Raw genomic sequence first — 25,114 nt, forward strand, 5'->3', positions numbered from 1 at the left:
TTTTGGTACATCTACTGGAGAGCTCGTCTTTGTCTACATCCATTCAGCATCGTTCACACCCAACCCTATAAGGATCCACATGTGAGCCCATGTGCTAAACAGAGTGAGTAGTGTAGTAAACAACCGAAGAGTTCAAGACTAAAACTAGTAGCTTACGATAAGGAAAAACTCCAGGTAAAAATACACTTTATCTAGTCCTTGGCCTATATCCTAATCTGACTTTGGTGCAGGTCATGTTGTTCTTCACATTACCGTCTCTGGAATACACACACTTCCTGAAGGGCTGCCTCCTTGTAGTAAGGCTAGGGAACAACACATCCACCACTCTGATCCTCAACCACTTTCAGGGGTGCATGCTCAGTCCCCTCCTGTAGTCCCTGTTCACTCATGACTGCATGGTCAGGCATGATTCCAAAACCATCATCAAGTTTGCCAATGACACAACAGTGGTAGGCCTGATTACCGACAACGATGAGACAGCCTATAGGGAGGAGGTCAGAGACCTGGCCATGTGGTGCCAGGACAACAATCTCCCCCTCAACATAATGAAGACAATGGAGATGATTGTGGACTACAGGAAAAGGAGGACCGAGCACCCCCCATTCTCATCGACGGGGCTGTAGTGGAATAGGTTCAGAGCTTCAATTTTCTTGGTGTCCACATCACCAACAAACTATCATGGTCCAAACACACTAAGACATTCATGAAGAGGGCACGACAAAGTCTATTCCCCCCTCAGGAGACTGAACATTTTTGGCATAGGTCTTCAGATCCTCAAAAGGTTCTACAGCTGCCACATCAAGAACATCCTGACTAGTTGCATCACTGCCTGGTACGGCAAGTGGTACCGGAGCGCAAAGTCTAGGTCCAAAAGGCTTCTTAACAGTTTCTACCCCCAAGCCATAAGATTCCTGAACAGCTAATCAAAGGGCTACCCAGACCTCTCTTTTACGCTGTTGCTACTCTGTTTATAATCTAATCTATGCATAGTCACTTTAACAACTTATTCAGGCTGGGGTCTATTTTTCTCCAATTCCACCTGACTGACGTGCCCAAAGTAAACTGCCTGTTGCTCATGCCCTGAAGTCAGGATATGTATATAATTGGTACCATTGGAAAGAAAACACTCTGACAATTGTAGAAATGTTAAAATAATGTAGGAGACTATAACACAATAGATATGGTAGGAGAAAATCCAAAGAAAACCAACCAGATTTTCTTTTTTGAGAGCCCATGCTCGTCCAAAGGAACATATAGGAAACAAATTAAATATATCTCCCAGTATGCAATTCCTATGGCTTCCACTGGGTGTCAGTAGTCTTTGTTCAAGGTTTCAGGCTTGTTTCTTCCCAAACAAGAAAGAATAATGCGAGTTTTGATACAGGGACACAGACTTGGAAATTAGTGTATGTACGTGCAACAAAGAGGACACACACCTGCTAATATCATTTTCCTAGTGAACATACTTATTTCCGTATGAAATATTATAGTTGAATTACATTTTAGGGTATCTGAGGATTTGAATAGAAACGTATTTTGACTTATTTTAACAAAGTTTAGAGGTAGCTTTTTGGATTCCTTTCTCTGCAAGTTGAACGAGTGGTTTACTCAAATCGATGGCGCCAACTAAACTGACTTTTTGGGATATAAAGAAGGATTTTATCTAACAAAATGACACAACATCTTGTTTTTATTTTTATTTTATTTCACCTTTATTTAACCAGGTAGGCTAGTTGAGACAAGTTCTCATTTACAACTGCGACCTGGCCAAGATAAAACATAGCAGTGTGAACAGACAACAACACAGAGTTACACATGGAGTAAACAACTAACAAGTCAATAACACAGTAGAAAAAAAAGAAAAAAAAGAGTCTATATACGTTGTGTGCAAAAGGAATTTACCTACCTCATCCCCATTCTGTTTATATTTATTTACTTTTCTGCTCTTTTGCACACCAGTATTTCTACCTGTACATGACCATCTGATCATATATCACTCCAGTGTTAATCTTCAAAATTGTAATTATTCGCCTACCTATTTACCGATAGACTATGTACAGCTGCAGCGATCGGTTAGCTGCTCAGATAGCAGCTGGGACCCTTTGGATGACAAATAAGAGCAACATTTTCAAATAGTAAGTGAATGTTTAACTTCTTATGGCTGCAGGGGCAGTATTGAGTATATTGGATGAAAGGTGCCCATATAAAACGGCCTGCTCCTCAGTCATAGTTGCTAATATTTGCATTTCATTATTAGTATTGGATAGAAAACACTCTGAAGTTTCTAAAACTGTTTGAATTATGTCTGTGAGTATAACAGAACTCATATAGCAGGCAAAAACCTGAGAAATTCCACTTTCTGTCTTTTTTCTGGAGGGGGCAGATTTTCAACCAAGGTCTCATTTAAATTATTGCGAGATATGGATGAGTTTTCACTTCCTACGCCTTCCACTAGATGTCAGCAGTCAATAGAACTTTGTCTGATGACTCTAATGTGAAGGGGGGGGGGGGGGTCGATTGACACAGGAAATAGTCACCACAGCCATGGGTGGACCATGCTTTCACCAGGCGTGTTCACAGGGGAACTACTTGCGTTCCACCGCTCATCTGAAGTAATTCTCCGGTTGGAACGTTATTCAAGATAAATGTAAACAACATTCTAAAGATTGATTCAGTACATCGTTTGACATGTTTCTACTGACTGTTACGGAACTTTTGGACATTTTGTCACGTTATAGTGGACGCGCTTTGTGACTTTGGAATTGTTTACCAAACGTGCTAACCAAAGTAGCTTATTGGACATAAATAACGGACATTTTCAAACAAATCAAGCATTTATTGTGGACCTGGGATTTCTAGGACTCCATTCTGATGAAGTTCATCAAAGGTAAGGAAACATTTATCATGTGTTTTCTGGTTTCTGTTGACTCCAACATGGAGGCTAATTTGGCTACTGTTCTGAGCGCCTTCTCAAATTATCGCAAACTTTTTTTGAAATTTGACACAGCGGTTGCATTTAGGAGAGGTATATCTATAATTCCATGTGTATAACTTGTATTATCATCTACATTTATGATGAGTGTTTCTGTTGAAACGATGTGGCTATGCAAAATCACTTCTAACGCGCCAATGTAAACTCAGATTTTTTAAATATAAATATGAACTTTATCAAACAAAACATGCATGTATTGTGTAACATGAAGTCCTATGAGTGTCATCTGATGAAGATAATTCAAGGTTAGTGATTAATTTTATCTTTATTTATGCTTTTTGTGAATGCTATATTTTGCTGGAAAATGGCTGTGCTTATTGTGGTTTGGTGGAGACCTAACATAATCATTTGAAGTGCTTTGAAATCGGACCCTTTGGTGGGATTAACAACGAGAATAGCTTTAAAATTATATAAAACACATGTATGTTTTAGGAATTGTAATTATGAGATTTCTGTGGTTTGAATTTGGCGCCCTCTATTTTCACTGATAGTTGTCATATCGATCCCGGTATTTGGATTGCAGCCATAACAAGTTGACCTCTATTTGTGAATTTATGAAACCTGTGCCGGTGGAAAAATATTTCGATGTGGGGGCGCCGTCCACAAACAATCGCATGGTATGCTTTCGCTGTGAAGCCTACTGTAAATCGGACAGTTAGATTAACAAGAATTTAAGCTTTTAACTTCTTGGTGACAGGGGGCAGAATTGAGTAGCTTGGATGAATAAGGTGCCCAGAGTGAACGAAAACCTGAGACAAATCCAACCAGGAAGTGGGAAATCTGAGGTTTGTAGTTTCATTTAAGTGATTGCCTATCCAATATGCTGTGTCTATGGGGCCAGATTGCACTTCCCAAGGCTTCCAGCAGATGTCAACAGTCATTATAAGGTTGTTTGAGGCTTCTATTGTGGAAGGGTGTCGAATAAGAGTTGTTTCAATAAGTGGACTAGGCTGAGGCCAATTTACCTATATTTCTGCTTTTTATGACACCTCCCTTAAGTTGGAAAATGGCTGAATGCTTTCTGTGACTAGTTGCTTACCTAACATAATGATATCTTTGAAATCGGACACTGTGGTTGGATTAACGAGAAGTGTATATTTAAAAAGGTGTACTTGTATGGTTGAGGAATTTTAATTATGAGATTTCTGTTGTTTTGAATTTGACGCCCTGCAATTTCACTGGCTGTTGGCGAGGTGGGATGGCTAGCATCCCAAACCCATTTCCCGAACCGATAGAAGACACTTGTATGTACCTAAATGTTTAAACAATCATAAAAATGATGGATATTATTTGAATTGCGCACACTCCAGGTCCATCGGAAGTTGTCCCGCTAGTGGGACACCTAGCCTTATTTTAACCAACAATGCTTTAAACAGTTTTAACAAGGAAAAATAAATGTTAAATAAAAAATAGACAATAAAAGCAAGAAATAATTCAACAGCAGCAGAAAAATAACAAGTGTGGCTATATACAGGAGGAACCGGTACAGAGTCAATGTGCGGGGGCACCGGTTAGTTGAGGTAATTGAGGTAATATGTTAAGGGCTTGTATGTAAGCATTTCCCTGTAAGGTTGTATTCGGAACCTGTTGTATTCGGCACATGTGACAAATAAAATTTGATTATATTTTTATTTGAAATTGCCTAATTTGTTTGCGTCAGCCTGCACAGAATGGTAAGGTAGTAATCGTTCATTACTATTACCTATTGTATTTGTTGGCATTCATTATTATTAGGCATTCTCAAGCACCGTAAAGGCCAAATTAAAATGCAAATTCCCATGAGATGGTAAGGCCTAGGAGGGTGCAACCTAGCAGGATGGTCAAGGGCCAGTTGACCACATAGTGGCGCTATAACAAGCGATTGAAAAGGCAAACATTGAAAGGTCACAACCTTGACACTGTTTGAGTCACAAAATGCGGTACAAATGTCCATCTCATCACAAGGAACAAATTTGCCTTTGAATCCATAAGGTCCGCCATGATGGATTTTCTTCCATTTTGAATTTTGTGAAAAACACTTAAAATACTATTCATCTGGCATTGAATAACAGATCTGTATGAAATGTTATATGTGGCAAAGTTCTCTCAACAAAACATTTTCCAGACTAGTGCTTAAAACAACATGGCCGCTGTTGACCAATAAGCATTCATATGTGTGTGTTCTGGCATATAAATGCATGTTAATCTGTCAGGGATATTCGTATTCTTACAAAACTTGGTACACGTTTCAAAGACTCAACATGTTTGAGCACATATTCAGATCGACTACACAGTTGCTCTATGACAGGCACATGTTTATATCTGTTTGAGTCAGAATTATGAAATTTGGGACACATGCTCAGGGATATGAGTCTAGTTAACCTATGAAGTATGGTTCAATTGGACATGAAAAAACATGAATGTAAGCTCATTTGCTCATAGCAGCCATATTGTTTGAGCCAGAGACATGGAAAATTGTGTTTAATGACATGGGTTCAGAGCTGAAACTTACCAATATACCCTTTCCTGCTGTCAAATGGCCTAGTGGTCTCATGGGTGGAAGGTTATTCATATTTTTCATAATAGTTAAATCAACATCATATTTTTTTTAATAGCCGAAAATCTGATGTTTCTATGTCAAAACGTTTTGTTATATTTCAGTCTTCTGTGATGTACACGCTTGCCAAAATTAGAACTCAACATCGAACAGGTCACACAATATAATGTTTTCGAGTTATTATAATATTGGGATGCAAACTCAAAATTGAATAAATTTCAACTGTTACATTACATATCTGACATGGTACAGGAGTGTTAGCTTTTTACGCCCATAACCATGTGTGTGAGGTGTACTGTATACTTTTGTTTCAAACTAGAAGACTACCAAGTAACACTCTGTGTGACGCTGCAGTAAAAGTTTAAAGCAGTCAACATCATTATAAAAAAAGGTTCAAAATAACTCAAAAACATGTATGATTGTATGACCTGTTCGATGTTGAGTTCTAATTTTGGCAAGCGTGGTAAACGGTACAGAATTTAGAATTTTATTGGGATCCCCTTTAGCTAACGCCAATTGCTCGTCCTAGGGCAATGTGTTCTGATGGTGGCACTGGGCACACAGCTGAACCCCGGCAATGCTGCTTGCACTTTTTATTATTATTATTGCTATTACGGCATGAGGCTATACATCTGTTGATCCCTGCCATGCAAGGATTTATTTTGCAACCCGTCCACTAAAACCATTCAATACGCATGGTCCTCAGTCTCCTGCACTCCTTTTCGAGGATGCTTTCCAAAATATTTTTATGCTTGTCATCAAATTAGTAGGTTGCGATCATCGGTGCTATTTGAAATAGAATATCTAATACTTTAAGGGGTCATACAATTCTAAATCAAATAGCAAAATGATACTTAATATGACCATCTTAAAACAATTATTTATAGCTTAGTAGAACCCCTCCCCAGCTTAGACTGTAATGGGTTAAGTCGTTCAAATTAGATAATAAGTAATTTAAACAAGATACTATCTCGTTTGAATGAGTTCAAACGAGATAATTCCAAGAGTGTATGTTTTCCAAATTCTTGTTGCCTTGGGCTTCAGGGCTTCCGTAAAAAGCGGAAATGTATTGTGTGCATAAGTATCTGAACCCAAGATAGATGCATGTAACACAAATTACTTAACAAGTCACACCCTATGTTGAATAGACTTTACAGTATAGAGGTTCTCATGATTTTAGAATGAATGATAAGGTTACCCAGTCCTATATGAGTTTCAAGCAAAGGTTTAACCACAAAGCAACGATGGATATTTTAAATCAACTCAGGGTTAAAGTCGTAGACTGGCACAGGCATTTGCTTGAAATTCATTTAGTACTGAATAACCTTACAAACCTTAGAATTTATTCTAAAATCTGCGGTGGGATTGAAACTTGACCCACTAGAGGTCATTGATGAGAGGAGGTTGGGGATGAAAACCTGAATCTATCAGAGTAAATATATTTAAAAAGGACTATAGTGTGTCTTAACACCAGAACACTGTGCAGATCAGACCCGTCCTCAACAGAGGGCAGCCAGAGAATAAGCAGAGATTCAGAATCAGCCATTGAATCAGCCATTGATTCCCGTCAACAGGACAGTTATAAATCATGCAGCGTCACGAAAAAACAAATGTTGGTACATGCAAGTGTTTTAAGCTGAAAGCTTTAAATTCTTGTTAAAACCTCTCTGGGATATGTGGGACGGTAGCGTCCCACCTGGCCAACATCCAGTGAAAATGCAGAGCGCCAAATTCAAATAAATTACTATAAAAATTTTACTTTCATGAATTCACACATTGAATATATCAAATTAAAGCTACACTTGTTGTGAATCCAGCCAACGTGTCAGAATTCAAAAATGCTTTCCCGCGAAAGCAAACAATGCTATGATCTGAGGATAGCACCCCAGCTAACAATCACAGACCATCATATTTCAACCCTCCCGGCGCGACACAAAACGCAGAAATAAAGATATATTTCATGCCTTACCTTTGACGAGCTTCTTCTGTTGGCACTCCAATATGTCCCATAAACATCACAAATGGTCCTTTTGTTCGATTAATTCCGTTGATATATATCCAAAATGTCCATTTATTTGGCGCGTTTGATTCAGAAAAACACCGGTTCCAACTTGCGCAACGTGACTACAAAATATCTAGTTACCTGTAAACGTTGCCAAAACATTTCAAACTACTTTTGTAATACAACTTTAGGTATGTTTTAAAGTAAATAATCAATAAAATTGAGGAATATATAAATACAGGAAGAAAACAAACTGAAGCTACCTTTCTGGTCACGCGCCTCTATCTAACAGTACACTTTGAGTGACCCTCGTTTTGAACAGGGCTACTTCTTCATTGCACAAAGGAAAAACCTCAACCAATTTCTAAAGACTGGTTACATCCAGTGGAAGCGGTAGGAACTGCAAGAAGGTCCCTTAGAAATCTGGATTCCGAATGAAAACCCATTGAAAAGAGATTAACCTCAAATGGTTTTGAATGGTTTTTCCTCTGGGTTTCGCCTGCTACATAAGTTCTGTTATACTCACAGACATGATTCAAACAGTTTTAGAAACGTAGTGTTTTCTATCCAAATCCACTAATAATATGCATATCTTATCTTCTGGGGATGGGCAGGCAGTTGAATTTGGGCAGGCATTTCATCTGGAAGAAGTTATTAACTAGCACTTTGAGAGAGTACCATTTGGAAGGACTTCAATAACAACAGTGAATCAATTTCGTTTTTAAGTGGAGATCGCTCAACGATTACTCTCACTATAGAACATTGGTAGTGGTCAGTGACAAATATCAAAGCTAAGCAGGTCTGGATTTGGTTCAAATGTTGGATGGGTGACCAAAGGGATAAATTCTCCAGTATGAGGTGCAGCCCAGCCTGTTGTTCTTTTTCTGATAGTGGATATAACGTTGAAGATCAAATCAATTGTATTTTACACGCAGATTCCACACCACAATACACTGAGAAATGAAACAATGTTGATTTAAAACCAGTTAGTGCCTAGTGGGGAGCTTGATGACTCATCAACGGGCATGCCATTGTGCGCTAGGCCGAGCACATACATTTTGGTGTACAACGGTCGGAGTCTAAATCAAAGTATGCAATGGCCAACGTTAGCTACAAATTCTTCGTCAGTTAGAATGCTATCTATGACACTACTGTGGGTATTCTAGCCAGTTAAAGATGCCTAAATGAACATGAAATAAACTCTGACTTTAGAATGAATTGTTGTCAATTCACATCTTATATGTTTCCTGACTACAGTGGATTATCTTGATAGGTTAATAAATACATGGTGTTCATTTAGGCATGTTTAACTGTCTAGAATACCCACAGTAGTGTCATAGATCGCAGGCTAGCTTGACAACGGACGCCATCGATGCATGCTTCAAAATGTGTAGAAATGAAGTACGCATCCAAGAAATGCCCTACGTGCTCCGTTTCGCATAATTTAATTTGGATTCATACTCCAACTATTTGCATGCTCCAATTTGCGTGCTTGGAGTAGTATGCATTTTGAGAAACACCCACTGTATTACACAAGAAGAAGTGAAGATTGCTGGATAATCAGATTATTTCATTACTGTATCTTCGAAACAGAGGCCACATGGACCCGACTGGATGATAAACTGCTACCTGTCTAAATAAAGCAATAAAGGGTCTGAATACTTATGTAAAGCAGGTATTTCTGTTTGTAATGTTTTATAAATGTGCAAAAATGTTTGAAAAAAATGTTTTTGCTTGGTCATTATGGGGTATTGGGTGTAGATTGATGAGGATTTTGGGGTCCATTTTAGAAAAAGGCTGTATTCGTAACAACATTTTTGAAAAAATGAAGGGTTTTGAACACTTTCCGAATGCACTGTGTCACGTTCGTCGTATGAATCGGACCAAGGCACAGCGTGGTATGCGTACATTCTTTATTATTATACCAAACTAACCAAAATAACAAAACGACACGTGAAGCTATACAAATGAGACAAGAACCCACGAACACAAAAGGGAAAATGGCTACCTAAATTTGATCCCCAATCAGAGACAACGATAAACAGCTGCCTCTGATTGGGATCCATATCAGGCTCCCATAGACATACAAATTACCTAGACCTACAAAACCCCTAGACATACAAAACCCTAGACAATACAAAAACTAGCAAACCCACCCTCGTCACACCCTGACCTAACCAAAATATAAAGAAAACAGAGATATCTAAGGTGCGGACTCCCGACCGCAAACCTGAACCTAATAGGGAGGGTCCGGGTGGGCAGCTACCCTCGGTGGCGGCTCCGGTTCTGGACGCAGCCCCCCCCTCCTTAGCTGATCCCTCCGCCTATGTTGAAACGGACCGTGGATTATCGCCGGAGGCTCTGGACTGCGGATCATCGCTGGAGACCCGGGACTGGGGACCGTCGCTGGAGACCCGGGACTGGGGACCGTCGCTGGAGACCCCGGGCTGGGGACCATCGTTGGAGACCCCGGGCTGGGGACCTTCGCTGGAGAGCCTCGGGCTGGGTACAGTCGCTGGAGAACCCAGGCTGGGGACCGTCGCTGGAGACCCCGGGCTGGGGACCGTCGTTGGAGGTCCCGGACTGCGGCCCGTCGTTGGAAGTCCCGGACTGCGGCCCGTCGTTGGAGGTCCCGGACTGTGGCCCATCGTTGGAGGTCCCGGACTGCGGCCCGTCGTTGGAGGTCCCGGACTGCGGCCCGTCGTTGGAGGTCCCGGACTGCGGCCCGTCGTTGGAGGTCCCGGACTGCGGCCCGTCGTTGGAGGTCCCGGACTGCGGCCCGTCGTTGGAGGTCCCGGACTGCGGCCCGTCGTTGGAGGTCCCGGACTGCGGCCCGTCGTTGGAGGTCCCGGACTGCGGCCCGTCGTTGGAGGTCCCGGACTGCGGCCCGTCGTTGGAGGTTCTGGACTGCGGCCCGTCGTTGGAGGTTCCGGACTGGGAACTGTCGCCGGAAGCTCTGGACTGGGTACTGTCGCCGGAAGCTCTGGACTGGGTACTGTTGCCGGAAGCTCTGACCTGGGAACTGTCGCCGGAAGCTCTGGACTGTGGAGGCGAACTGGAGGCCTGATGCATGGGACTGGTACTGGTGGTACCGGGCTGTTGACACGCACCTCAGGGCGAGTGGGGAGAGGAGGCATAGGATGTACTGGACTGTGGATGTGCACTGGAGACCGGATGCGTGGGACCGGTACAGGTGGCACCGGGCTGATGACACGCACCTCAGGGCGAGTGAGGAGAGGAGGCACAGGATGTACTGGACTGTGGAGGCGCACTGGAGATCTGGAGTGTAGAGCTGGCACAATGCGTCCTGACTGGATGCTCACTTGAGCCCGGCAAGTGCGGGGCACTAGCACAGGACGCACTTGGCTTTGCAGACGTACCGGAGACCCAGTACGCAGAGCCGGCGCAGGATACCCCGGTCCAAGGAGGTGTACTGAAGACCAGGAGTGCTGAGCCGGCACCATCCGTCCTGGCTGGATACCCATTCTAGCCCGGCAAATGCGAGGAGCTGGAATAGAGCGCACCAGGCTACATCATGGGTGAGCTCAACATTGATCGAAATAATTGAGTTAACTTTGACTGATGTCTTGAGATGTTGCCTCAATATATCCACATAATTTTCTTTGTCTTTGTCAAAAAAACTGGTGAATGGCCAATGCAATGCAAGGCATCAGGCTGTGGTGGTGTTCCTGCCCAACTACATTGCAGACGCATGCCAGATCTCACAACGGCAGGATGTCAGTTAACCACATATGATATAGCAATCAGTTTTTGCATCAACCAACGGTTGCAATGCTTGTGCATCTAGTCAGTCAGGCAGGAACACCACCAACTACTGCCTGCCCTGTTTCTAAGGCTCCTGGTCTCCTAGCAACAAAGCTTTTAACAAGGGGCAACACATAATTTATACTATAAAACAAGGGGGAAGTTTAGACTGCCTGAGGGCATATCGATCACCACTGTCGGGAGAGGAGGATGGAGAGAGGGAAAAGTCTGACGCTCCCTCAATTGAAACAGAGTATTTATGGGTACATCAAGGTACGAATAGAGTGAGGGAACTAGGAGTGAGGGGTGGTTGTAAGAGTAGAGTAGAAAGTAATTTACTGTAATTCAATACAGGCCTCCCAAGTGGTGCAGCGGTCTACAGCACAGCAGCTCTAGAGGCGTCACTATTGACCCTGGTTCGATCCCAGGCTGTGTCGCAGCCGGCCGCGACCGGGAGACCCATGAGGCGCTGCACAATTGGCACAGCATCATCTAGGTTTTAGGGGAGGGTTTGGCCGGCTGGGATGTCCTTGTCCCATCGGGCTCTAGCGATTCCTTGTGGTGGGCCGGGCGCACTGTACAGTGTTTCCTCCGATACATTGGTGTGGCTGGCTTCCAGGTTAAGCACACAGTGTGTCAAGAAGAAGTGCGGCTTGGCGGGGTCGTGTTTCGGAGGACGCATGGCTCTCGACCTTCACCTCGCGAATCCATACGGGAGTTGCAGCGATGGGACTGTACATTTAAAAAAAAAAAAAGTAATAATACAAATAAACAACACTATACATTTTAAAGCAGAAATGATTGATATTGGACTACGGCCATTGAACATTTTTATCACCGATTCTTTTGAAGATGGAGGTGGCTATTCAGAAGCACCAGCTGTCCAACTGACTGATTATATAGCTCTGAGATAGGAGTATATATTGTAGATGCAGAATAGCGTCCACATCATAACATATTACACCTGCGCTGGGTGTCTCTTTCTGGTATCATTAAAGCTACAGTCTGGGATAGGCACAGCTATTCAGTGGTCATTTAAATTCTTAATATTGTCCCATTAATTATTGAAGAATATAACCTATAAATGCCTCGAGGTTACCCTACCTGTAATGGACACGAGGGGAGACAGAGTTGGTTTCAAGCGCAGGGCGCAGCAGGTGTAATGCAAAGGACCACAGGAGGAGGCAGGTAGCTGGGTCCAGGGGCAGGCAGAAGGTCATACACAGGAGGAGCAGGTAGCTGGGTCCAGGGGCAGGCAGAAGGTCATACACAGGGGGTCCAAAAGGGCAACAGTACAGGCAGGGAAATGGCTGGTAACATAGTCTGGGAGATCATGCAATAGGTAGATAACAGGAAATCAGATAAAGTACAGACAGGGAATAGGCAAAAGGCGTCGTTAGTGAGGCAGTCGTAAATCACGGGACAAACAGCGCTCTGAAAGACGTGTGTCACAAAATGAAAAATATTCTCACTGTGATGGGGTGCAAAGAACTCTTTATTTTTTACTTACTCCTGATAACTACATGCTCTGCTTAAGGGCACACTACCGCAACCGTCCCAATCTGTTACATTTATTAACAGTATGCTAGATTATTATTTGTACGCAAATGTGTATACTGTGTATACAATAATGTTGACGTACACTGTAAAGGGGTTACTGTAATATTCACAGTAATTTACTTGCCATTAACTGCCTCTACTGTAATATCAGAGCAACTACACACAATACAATACTGTCAAATTGACTGTATTATACTGTAAAATAGTTCATGCATTTGTAATTGGAATTCATGAATAGATGAATTCAATTCATTAAGGGGAGATGGGTTTGTATTTTACTGTAATTATACATGATTGGTGCAAGCAGGTTGGCGGCTGGTAGGTAAGGTGTTTACATATTAATTACAGCATATCAGTGAATAAGTATTTAGCCTTGCACTAGCCTTGGCTTGTGTGAGCCGGAACGGCTCATAGGAGCAGGAGCCTATCTCCTGTTTCTGTAGAATGATGTAGCTTGGTTTACAAGTACACCCCCTGGACAGGATGCTAGCATATCGCAGGGCCTTGGGTCCACTGGGTCCCATTTTTACAGACTTTGGTATAATACGGCCGGGGATCAAACTCCCAATCTTCCAATCTCAGGGCGGACATTCAAACCACAAGACCACTGAGTTGGTCAATATTTTGTTTTTTTATATCCCTTGCACTTCTAGAGGCCCAATGCAGACATTTTTCTATCAATATCAAATCCTTTCTGGGTACAAATTAAGTACCTTACTGTAATCCCCCAAAAATGTGAAGCAAAAAAAAATTTCAAGCAAGAATTTTGCTAGGACCTTCTGGGAGTGATCTGAGTGGGATGTGAAAACTGAAAACTTGCTGTTATTGACAGAGAGATTTTGAACTGTTTTTGGTCTATAAACCAATTTACAGCATGGTGATGTCACCATGGTAAGCCGAAACTCCGGTGTAGAGTGCAACTAATATCAATCAGCAACTATCAGGAAATACCACTGATAACATTTACACTTTTTACAGTGTTAGTTTCACCAGCTGTACAATAATATACAAAACACATCAAACACAGAATTTTGACAGCATTGGGATTTTAGCAAAGGGTTCCAAACCGGCAGTGACTAAACAGCAACATACAAAAAGGACATGGCAAAATGCTCAACCATGACTTGCTGGCACTCCAATCTGTCCCCTATACATTTGAAATTGATGAGGCACTCCTATCAGTTAAACTGGTACTGCACTCTGACTAACAGATGCAACAAATATAGCCATTTTGAAGGCACGTCTCAAAATATGTAAATGAGCCAGAAACAATAATATCATGCAAAAGTATTGTATTTTGTGGGGTGGAATTACAATATTATTAAAAATACAATTATTTCCCTGTCCACAACATTTTACAGTATTGTGTGTGTGTGTGTGTGTGTGTGTGTGTGTGTGTGTGTGTGTGTGTGTGTGTATGTGTGTGTGTGTGTGTGTGTGTGTGTGTACCTTCAGTTATTTCCAGCACCTCAGAGAAAGAGTAATGTTGAGCTCTACAAGTAGTGGCATTCATGTCCATCAATCCATTTATGTAGATACTGTCAGTAAACAAACTACTGCTATGAATAGTGTCTGCCTTGATCTCTCCATTTGGCTCTTTCCCGCTCTATTTTTCTCTCCCTGATATAAGTGGCTCAGCGTCGGCAGTGACAGTGTGCAAGCTGATGTCAGATCAGCCTCTAATTGGCCAACTCAATCCCCCATCCCCCCTATTTTCTCCTTCCTCCATTCCTCTCTCTACCTCATCTCTCATCTTGTTCCATTTCCTCTCTCTCTCAATCTTTGTCTCCCTTTGTGTGTCTCTGCTTATATCTTCCGTTGCCTTTCGCTCTCTCTGGACTGACTGACGTGAGTATCGTCCAATCCCTGCAGGGCTGTGTGAGGCGGGGCCACAATAGTGTGGTGGGGAAGGCAGAGCTGGGTGCTGTCGGCCAGCTCCAGGCCGAGATGCTCCATTTGGATCTGATTGACGGGGCCGATGGTTACCGTGACGACAAGGAGTCATCCAAGGAGCTATCTTCCACAGCACCCTTGCCAATAACCGAGGACCCGGCTCTAGTAACCATGGATATATACCGCCCTAAGAGACCCACAACCCTTAACCTTTTCCCCATGGTGCCACACACTCAGGTGAGTCCAAATGAACCCTCCGTTATCCCTTCAGTACTCTTCCTCATCCTTTCGCTGGCTGACTGCACTCACTGTCCCCTTTTATTTCTTTGTTTTTAACCTCTGTTTGTGACAGCTGAGTGAATACTGAGAGCTGGAAGGATGGAAGAATGAAATTATAGATTTATATGTATAAGAATGTGAGGATAAAGCTGAAATTCTTTACTGTATCTAGCCTATATGTGTGTATAAAATCAGTGGGGAAAACCTGTGATGATATCACCCCCAGACACCATGTCTGTTTTTCTCTGTGAGTGTGTTATGCTGGTCAAAACAATGGCTGGGATTGTCAGGAGATAGAGTGTGTTTTTGGTACCCATCTCCTTTTGTGTGTGACAACTGTGTATATGTGTGACTGAGGCTTGTGACTGTGCATCAGTGGTGGTCGGTGCCATTCAATGTCATTCATATTCCATTCCCCCAGCTCAATGTAACATCGATAGGTTTGGCTACTATATTATACAACATTTTTCCCTATAATCTAGCCCAGTGGTTTCCAACCTTTTTTGGGTACAGGTGTGATTACTAGATTAGGTGTAAATTGGACAAAAATTTGGTTTAAAATCAATATTATTTGTCTATGTCATTTAATAGCAAATAATTATGATGTATTACTATAATAACACTCATGTACACTTAACATGCAAGCAGTAAAATTAGATAAAAAAAACAGATAAAGATACATCTAATGGAACAGCGAGTACTGTGAAGTAACAAACATAGGCAAAGACACAATAACATATGCACTATGCACACACGTAAACACAGATTTTGTGTTGTGGATATGTGGTAGTAGAGTAGGGGACTAAGGGCACACACTTAATACAGTGCCTAGAAAAAGTGGTGCGTGCATATGTATTCACCCCCTTTGCTCAAATGCCCCTGAATAAGATCTGGTGCAACCAATTACCTTCAGAAGTCACATAATTAAATTATTCAGCCCCTTTACTTTCAGTGCAGCAAACTCTCTCCAGAAGTTCAGTGAGGATCTCTGAATGGTCCAATGTTGACCTAAATGACTAATGATGATAAATACAATCCACCTGTGTGTAATCAAGTCTCCGTATAAATGCACCTGCACTGTGATAGTCTCAGAGGTCCGTTAAAAGCGCAGAGAGCATCATGAAGAACAAGGAACACACCAGGCAGGTCCGAGATACTGTTGTGAAGAAGTTTAAAGCCGAATTTGGATACAAAAAGATTTCCCAAGCTTTAAACATCCCAAGGAGCACTGTGAAAGCGATAATATTGAAATGGAAGGAGTATCAGACCACTGCAAATCTACCAAGACCTGGCCATCCCTCTAAACTTTCAGCTCATACAAGGAGAAGACTGATCAGAGATGCAGCCAAGAGGCCCATGATCACTCTGGATGAACTGCAGAGATCTACAGCTGAGGTGGGAGACTCTGTCCATAGGACAACAATCAGTCGTATATTGCACAAATCTGGCCTTTATGGAAGAGTGGCAAGAAGAAAGCCATTTCTTAAAGATAACCATAAAAAGTGTAGTTTAAAGTTTGCCACAAGCCACATGGGAGACACACCAAACATGTGGAAGAAGGTGCTCTGGTCAGATGAAACCAAAATTGAACTTTTTGGCAACAATGCAAAACGTTATGTTTGGCGTAAAAGCAACACAGCTCATCACCCTGAACACACCATCCCCACTGTCAAACATGGTGGTGGCAGCATCATGGTTTGGGCCTGCTTTTCTTCAGAAGGGACAGGGAAGATGGTTAAAATTGATGGGAAGATGGATGGAGCCAAATACAGGACCATTCTGGAAGAAAACCTGATGGAGTCTGCAAAAGACCTGAGACTGGGACGAGATTTGTCTTCCAACAAGACAATGATCCAAAACATAAAGCAAAATCTACAATGGAATGGTTCAAAAATAAACATATCCAGGTGTTAGAATGGCCAAGTCAAAGTCCAGACCTGAATCCAATCGAGAATCTGTGGAAAGAACTGAAAACTGCTGTTCACAAATGCTCTCCATCCAACCTCACTGAGCTCGAGCTGTTTTGCAAGGAGTAATGGGAAAAAATTTCAGTCTCTCGATGTGCAAAACTGATAGAGACATACCCCAAGCGACTTACAGCTGTAATCGCAGCAAAAGGCGACGCTACAAAGTATTAACCTTTTGAGGGCATGGCAGATTTACGCCCCCTTTGGAGAAATTGGGTACCCCTAGTAAACTGAAAAAAAAAATATCAAAAATTACTAATATATGCATATAATAATTATTATTGGATAGAAAACACTCTAAAGCTTCTAAAACCGTTGGAATTATGTCTGTAAGTATAGCAGAACTCACAGGGCATGCATTCTTCCAAACTAGTTTTTGTGGTCATGAAAGTTGGAGCAACTTTGACGTCATGGCCCCCACCCTTCCCGACCACTTATGGATCTGGGGACACTTTCCATCTCTTCCACTAGATGTCCTCTTTCTTTAGAGCATTCAATCGTTCAAATCGCGTGAGGATTGGCCCTATGGGAGTGATTTGAGTAAGTGTCGCGAGAAAAAAACCTGTGCGTTAGGGCGCGAATTGGTCACAGCCATTCCTTTGTTCCAGCACTCCTGGGAAGAGCAAACGATGCCCGGTTGAATTGAAATTTGTTTTGTGTGTTAAAAACATCATAAAGCTTGCTTCTGCACTTAGTTTGACCAGTTTAGTCGACATATAATATGTAATTTTGAAGTTTTGATGCGCAACGTTTCCGGACCAGAGGACGTTTTGGGTGCATTTCAGCTGATGTTATTAGCTGTAGCTAATACAAAGACGCAAGACTTGAAACCAAACGATGTATTGGGTAAGTATGAACCCTTCCAGAACATTCTGAACGAAGACCATCGAAGGTAAGGGAATATTTATGCTTAAATCTGTGTTTCTGTTGACTCCAACATTACGTGGAAATGTAGCTTGGAACTGAGCGCTGTCTCAGCATATGGAATAGTGTGCGATTTCTGTAACGTTAAAAATAAATCTAACACAGCGGTTGCATAAAGAAGCAGTGTATCTTTCTAACTATATGTAGAACATGTATATTTAGCCAAAGTTTATGATGTCTATTTACGTTATCTTGCCGAGCTACCTAGATTTCCTGCGGGCATTTTTGAGTAATTTCTGAACATGAGCACATTGTAAATGGACATTTATGGATATATATGGCATATTATTGAAAAAAAAAAAATGTACTGTGTAACATGTCCTATCACTGTCATCTGATGAAGATTTTCAAAAGGTTAGTGAGCGATTTATTTTTTAATCCTGCTTTTATAATTTTATATTTTCTGGGACAAAATGGCTGCCGCTTGTCTTGGTTTCGGTGGTGGTCTAATATAAATGTGTGGTGTGTTTTCGCTGTAAAACATTTAAAAAATCTGACATGCTGGGTAGATGAACAAGGTGTTTATCTTTCATTTGAGCTATTGGACTTGTTAATGTGTGGAGGTTAAATATTTCTAAGAATATTTTTGCGTTCCATGCGCCACGGTTTGAGCTGAACGGGGGGGGGGGGGGTGTTCCTCTAGAGGAACTCCTGGCATCAACAAGGGGGCTGAATAATTTTGCACGCCCAATTTTTCAGTTTTTGATTTGTTAAATAAGTTTGAAATATCCAATAAATGTCGTTCCACTTCATGATTGTGTCCCACTTGTTGTTGATTCTTCACAAAAAAATACAGTTTTATATCTTTATGTTTGAAGCCTGAAATGTGGCAAAAGGTCGCAAAGTTCAAGGTGGCCGAATACTTTCGCAAGGCACTGTACATACCTGTTCTGAAAGGCCCCAGAGTCTGCAACATCACTAAGCAAGGGGCACCACTAAGCAAGCGGCACCATGAAGAACAAGGAGCTTTCCAAACAGGTCAGGGACAAAGTTGTGGAGAAGTACCGATCAGGGTTGGGTTATAAAAAAAGATCAGAAACTTTGACCATCCCACAGAGCACCATTAAATCCATTAATAAGAAAATGGAAAGAATATGGCACCACAACAAACCTGCCAAGAGAGGGCCGCCCACCAAAACCCCAAGACCAGGCAAGGAAGGCATTAACCTCTTGAAGCTAGGGGGCACTATTTTTATGTTTGGAAAAATAACGTTCCAAATCAAATCAAATGTATTTATATAGCCATCAGCTGATATCTCAAAGTGCTGTACAGAAACCCAGCCTAAAACCCCAAACAGCAAGCAATGCAGGTGTAGAAGCACGGTGGCTAGGAAAAACTCCCTAGAAAGGCCAAAACCTAGGAAGAAACCTAGAGAGGAACCAGGCTATGTGGGGTTTCCAATGTAAATGGCCTATTTCTCTGGACCAGATGCTTGAATATGCATATAGTTGACAGATTAGGATAGAAAACCACTCTAAAGTTTCCAAAACTGTCAAAATATTGTCTGTGAGTATAACAGAACTGAAGTTGCAGGCAAAACCCTGAGAAATCAAATCAGGAATTGGCTTCTATTTTGAAAACTCCATGTTCCATAGCCTCCCATTGCTCCATTTAAAGGGATATCAACCAGATTCATTTTCCTATCGCTTCCTCAAGGTGTCAACAGTCTTCAGACATAGTTTCAGGCTTTTATTTTGAAAAATGAGTCAGAAAGATAACATCGCTTCAGGTGGTCACATGAGTTTTGCTCGCGCAACAGAGTTCGGACACCCATTTCCTTTCCCTCTCCTACTGAACAAGACCGTTGTGGTTGATAAATTATATATTTTAAAAACAACCTGAGGATTGATTATAAAAAACGTTTGACATGTTTCTGTGGACATTACGGATATTATTTGGAATTTGTCTGCGTTGTCGTGACCGCTGTTTCCTGTGGATTTCTAAACATAACGTGCCAAACAAACGGAGGTATTTTGGATATAACAAATAATCTTTATGGAACAAAAGGAAGGTACTCTGTTCAGATGAGACTACAATTGAGCTTTTTGGCCATCAAGGAAAACGCTATGTCTGGTGCAAACACAACACCTCTCATCACCCCAAGAACACCATCCCCACATTGAAGCATGATGTTGTGGGGATGTTTTCATCGGCAGGGACTGGGAAACTGGTCATAATTGAAGGAATGCTGCTAAATACAGGGAAATTCTTGAGGGAAACCTGTTTCAGTCTTCCAGAGATTTGAGACTGGGACAGAGATTCACCTTCCAGCAGGACCCTAAGCATCCTGCTGAAGCAACACTTGAGTGGTTTAAGGGAAACATTTAAATGTCTTGGAATGTCTTAATCAAAGCCCAGATCTCAATCCAATTGAGAATCTGTGGTAAGACATAAAGATTGCTGTACACCAGCGGAACCCATCCAACTTGGAGGAGCTGTAGCAGTTTTACCTTGAAGAATGGGCAAAACTCCCAGTGGCTAGATGTGCCAAGCTTATAGAGACATACCCCAAGATACATGCAAAAGTTGGCTCTACAAAGTATTGACTTTGGTGGGGTAAATAGTTATGCACGATCAAGTTCTGTTTTTGTCTTATGTAGTTTGTTTTACAATAAAAAATATTTTGCATCTTCAAAGTGGTAGGCATGTGTGGTGGTTAATTTCTGCATTACCAAATGAGGAGAAACAAACTTCATACACCGGTCAGAGTTAAGCTTCCGGGTTAGCATTATCATCTCAGTCATCGGCTTCATCAATACTGACGATGTCGTCCCCACAGTACAGTACCAGTCAAACATTTGTACTATTTTCTACATTGTAGAATAATAGTGAAGACATCAAAACTATGAAATAACACATATGGAATCATGTACTAACCAAAAAAGTGTTCAAAATCAAAATAGCCACCTTTGCCTTGATGACAGCTTTGCACACTCTTGGAATTCTCTCAATCAGCTTCACCTGGAATGCTTCTCCAACAGTCTTGAAGGAGTTCCCACATATGCTGAGCACTTGTTGGCTGCTTTTCCTTCAATCTGCGGTCCATCTCGTCCCAAACCATCTCGATTTGGTTGAGGTCGGTGGATTGTGAAGGCCAGGTCATCTGATGCAGCAGATCTCTCCTTCTTGGTAAAATAGCCCTTACAGGTTGTTGGGTCATTGTCCTGTTGAAAAACAAATGATAGTCCCACTAAGCCCAAACCAGATTGGATGGCATATCGCTGCAGAATGCTGTGGTAGCCATGTTGTTTAAGTGTGCCTTGAATTCTAAATAAATCTATTAATTATTACTAAACGGCAGTACTGTAGTAGCTATTACTAATGTGTAATGTCTGCTTCCAACTCACACCCTCTGTCACGGTCGTCCTCCTCTTCATCTGAAGAGGAGAGGCGAGATGGATCGGAAGACCAAAATGCGGCGTGGTAAGTGTCCATGGTAAATCTTTAATAAAGAAAATACTGACACTGCATACAAAACAATAAACAAATGACGACCGTGAAGCTAACAAAATAGACCTGTGCTGACACAAGCCACTGACATAGACAATCACCCACAAACAAACAGTGCAACCCAGGCTACCTAAGTATGATTCTCAATCAGAAACAACTAATGACACCTGCCTCTGATTGAGAACCATACTAGGCCGAAAACATAGAAATGCCCCAAAACATAGAAAAACAAACAGACTGCCCACCCAACTCACGCCCTGACCATACTAAATAAATACAAAACAATGGAAATAAAGGTCAGAACGTGACAGTACCCCCCCCCCAAAGGTGCGGACTCCGGCCGCAAAACCTTGACCTATAGGGGAGGGTCTGGGTGGGCGTCTGTCCGCGGTGGCGGCTCTGGCGCGGGACGCGGACTCCACTTCATCATTGTCTTAGTCCGCCTTATTGTCCGCCTCCGTGGCTTCCTCACCATGGCCACCCTACTCAATGACCCCACTGGACAGAGGGGCAGCTCGGGACAGAGGTGGGGCAGCTGCTCGGGACAGCTCGGGACAGAGGTGGGGCAGCTGCTCGGGACAGAGGGACAGCTGCTCGGGACAGAGGGACAGCTGCTCGGGACAGAGGGACAGCTGCTCGGGACAGAGGGGCAGCTGCTCGGAACAGAGGGGCGGCAGCGGCTCTGGGCAGAGGGGCTCCGGCAGCGGCGCCGGACAGGCGGGGGGCTCCGGCAGCGGCGCCTGACAGGCGGGGGGCTCCGGCAGCGGCGCCGGGCAGGCGGGGGGCTCCGGCAGCGGCGCCGGGCAGGCGGGGGGCTCCGGCAGCGGCGCCGGGCAGGCGGGGGGCTCCGGCAGCGGCGCCGGGCAGGCGGGGGGCTCCGGCAGCGGCGCCGGACAGGCGGGAGGCTCCGGCAGCGGCGCCGGACAGGCGGGAGGCTCCGGCAGCGGCGCCGGACAGGCGGGACCACCTGCAGGGAGGAGACAGAGAGACAGCCTGGTGCGTGGGGCTGCCACAGGAACCACCAGGCTGGGGAGACCTTCAGGAGGCTTGGGGTTAAGAGGAGGCACCTGAAAGACCGGGCTGTGGGGGAGCACTGGAGCTCTGGTGCGCAACCTTTGCACCACTTTCCCAGGCTGGATAACCACTCTAGCCCGGACCCTCCGGAGTGCAGGCACAGGTTGAACCGGGCTGTGGGTAAGCACGGGAGATCTAGTGCTTACTACACGCACCTCTCCCTTAGGCTCCATTCCCACCTTCGACCGGCACAAGCGGAGCGCAGGCAGAGGACGCACTGCACCCTCCCAGCGCCCCGGAGACACAGCACGCAGAGCCGGCGCAGGATACCCTGGACCAAAACTGCGTACCGGCGACCAGACCCGCAGAGCAGGCACCATACGCCCTGGCTCGATGCCCGCACTCGCATGACACTCTCGGGGGGCTGTCCTATAGCGCACCGGGCTATGGACACGTACTGGCGACACTGTGCGCTTAACCGCATAACACGGTGCCTGCCCAGTATCGCGCTGCTTATAATAAGCACGAGGAGTGAGCGCAGGTCTGCTACCTGGCTTAGCTCCACCCCTCGTGTGCCCCCCCCCCAAAAAAAATTTTGGGGGCTGTCTCTCGTACCTGTCGCACTGCCGTGCTGCCTCCTCATATCGCCGCCGCTCAGCTTTCGCTGCCTCCAGCTCTGCTTTGGGGCGGCGATATTCCCCAGCCTGTGCCCAGGGTCCCTCTCCGTTCAGTATCTCCTCCCATGTCCAGGAGTCCTGTGATACCGTCCGCTGTTGTTGCTGCTGCTGCTGCTGCTGTCGTCGCTGTTTTCTACCACGCCGCTTGGTCCTTGGTTGGTGGGTGATTCTGTCACGGTCGTCCTCCTCTTCATCTGAAGAGGAGAGGCGAGATGGATCGGAAGACCAAAATGCGGCGTGGTAAGTGTCGATGGTAAATCTTTAATAAAGAAAATACTGACACTGCATACAAAACAATAAACAAATGACGACCGTGAAGCTAACAAAATAGACCTGTGCTGACACAAGCCACTGACATAGACAATCACCCACAAACAAACAGTGCAACCCAGGCTACCTAAGTATGATTCTCAATCAGAAACAACTAATGACACCTGCCTCTGATTGAGAACCATACTAGGCCGAAAACATAGAAATGCCCCAAAACATAGAAAAACAAACATAGACTGCCCACCCAACTCACGCCCTGACCATACTAAATAAATACAAAACAACGGAAATAAAGGTCAGAACGTGACACCCTCAAACACCTAGATCCCCTAAACGCAGCTCACTCTCCAGATCCCAATCACCTGTATTCTAATCACCTGTTCACACACCTGTATGTCATTATCACACACTATTTAGTTCTGTTCTTTGCACCCCATCACTGTGAGGTATTGTTTGCTTTGTGACACACGTCTTTCGGAGCTCTGTTTTTCTCTGTGATGTACTCCTCCTGCGTGTGATAGTTTTTGCCTATTCCCTGCCTGTACTTTAGCCTATTGGATTTCCTGTTATCTACCTGCCTGATCTCCCGGATTACGTTATTAGCCATTTCCCTGCCTGTACTGTTGCCCTTTTGGACCCCCTCTGTATGACCTTCTGCCTGCCCCTGGACGCAGCTACAGTGCCTTGCGAAAGTATTCGGCCCCCTTGAACTTTGCGACCTTTTGCCACATTTCAGCCTTCAAACATAAAGATATAAAACTGTATTTTTTTGTGAAGAATCAACAACAAGTGGGACACAATCATGAAGTGGAACGACATTTATTGGATATTTCAAACTTTTTTAACAAATCAAAAACGTAAAAATTGGGCGTGCAAAATTATTCAGCCCCCTTAAGTTAATACTTTGTAGCGCCACCTTTTGCTGCGATTACAGCTGTAAGTCGCTTGGGGTATGTCTCTATCAGTTTTGCACATCGAGAGACTGAAATTTTTTCCCATTCCTCCTTGCAAAATAGCTCGAGCTCAGTGAGGTTGGATGGAGAGCATTTGTGAACAGCAGTTTTCAGTTCTTTCCACAGATTCTCGATTGGATTCAGTTATGGACTTTGACTTGGCCATTCTAACACCTGGATATGTTTATTTTTGAACCATTCCATTGTAGATTTTGCTTTATGTTTTGGATCATTGTCTTGTTGGAAGACAAATCTCCGTCCCAGTCTCAGGTCTTTTGCAGACGCCATCAGGTTTTCTTCCAGAATGGTCCTGTATTTGGCTCCATCCATCTTCCCATCAATTTTAACCATCTTCCCTGTCCCTGCTGAAGAAAAGCAGGCCCAAACCATGATGCTGCCACCACCATGTTTGACAGTGGGGATGGTGTGTTAAGCTGTGTTGCTTTTACACCAAACATAACGTTTTGCATTGTTGCCAAAAGGTTCCATTTTGGTTTCATCTGAGCAGAGCACCTTCTTCCACATGTTTGGTGTGTCTCCCAGGTGGCTTGTGGCAAACTTTAAACAACACTTTTTATGGATATCTTTAAGAAATGGCTTTCTTCTTGCCACTCTTCCATAAAGGCCAGATTTGTGCAATATACGACTGATTGTTGTCCTATGGACAGAGTCTCCCACCTCAGCTGTAGATCTCTGCAGTTCATCCAGAGTGATCATGGGCCTCTTGGCTGCATCTCTGATCAGTCTTCTCCTTGTATGAGCTGAAAGTTTAGAGGGACGGCCAGGTCTTGGTAGATTTGCAGTGGTCTGATACTCCTTCCATTTCAATAT

General features: G+C 43.6%; 1 pseudogene; it reads left to right on the forward strand.

Annotated features, from left to right (window-relative positions):
• Positions 1-14,357: 14,357 nt before the first annotated feature.
• The window catches only part of LOC110506241, a 72,369-nt pseudogene continuing 61,612 nt past the window's right edge, over positions 14,358-25,114 (forward strand).

The sequence above is a fragment of the Oncorhynchus mykiss genome, chromosome 26 (genome assembly GCF_013265735.2).
Source record: "Oncorhynchus mykiss isolate Arlee chromosome 26, USDA_OmykA_1.1, whole genome shotgun sequence".
Lineage (NCBI taxonomy): Eukaryota > Metazoa > Chordata > Actinopteri > Salmoniformes > Salmonidae > Oncorhynchus > Oncorhynchus mykiss.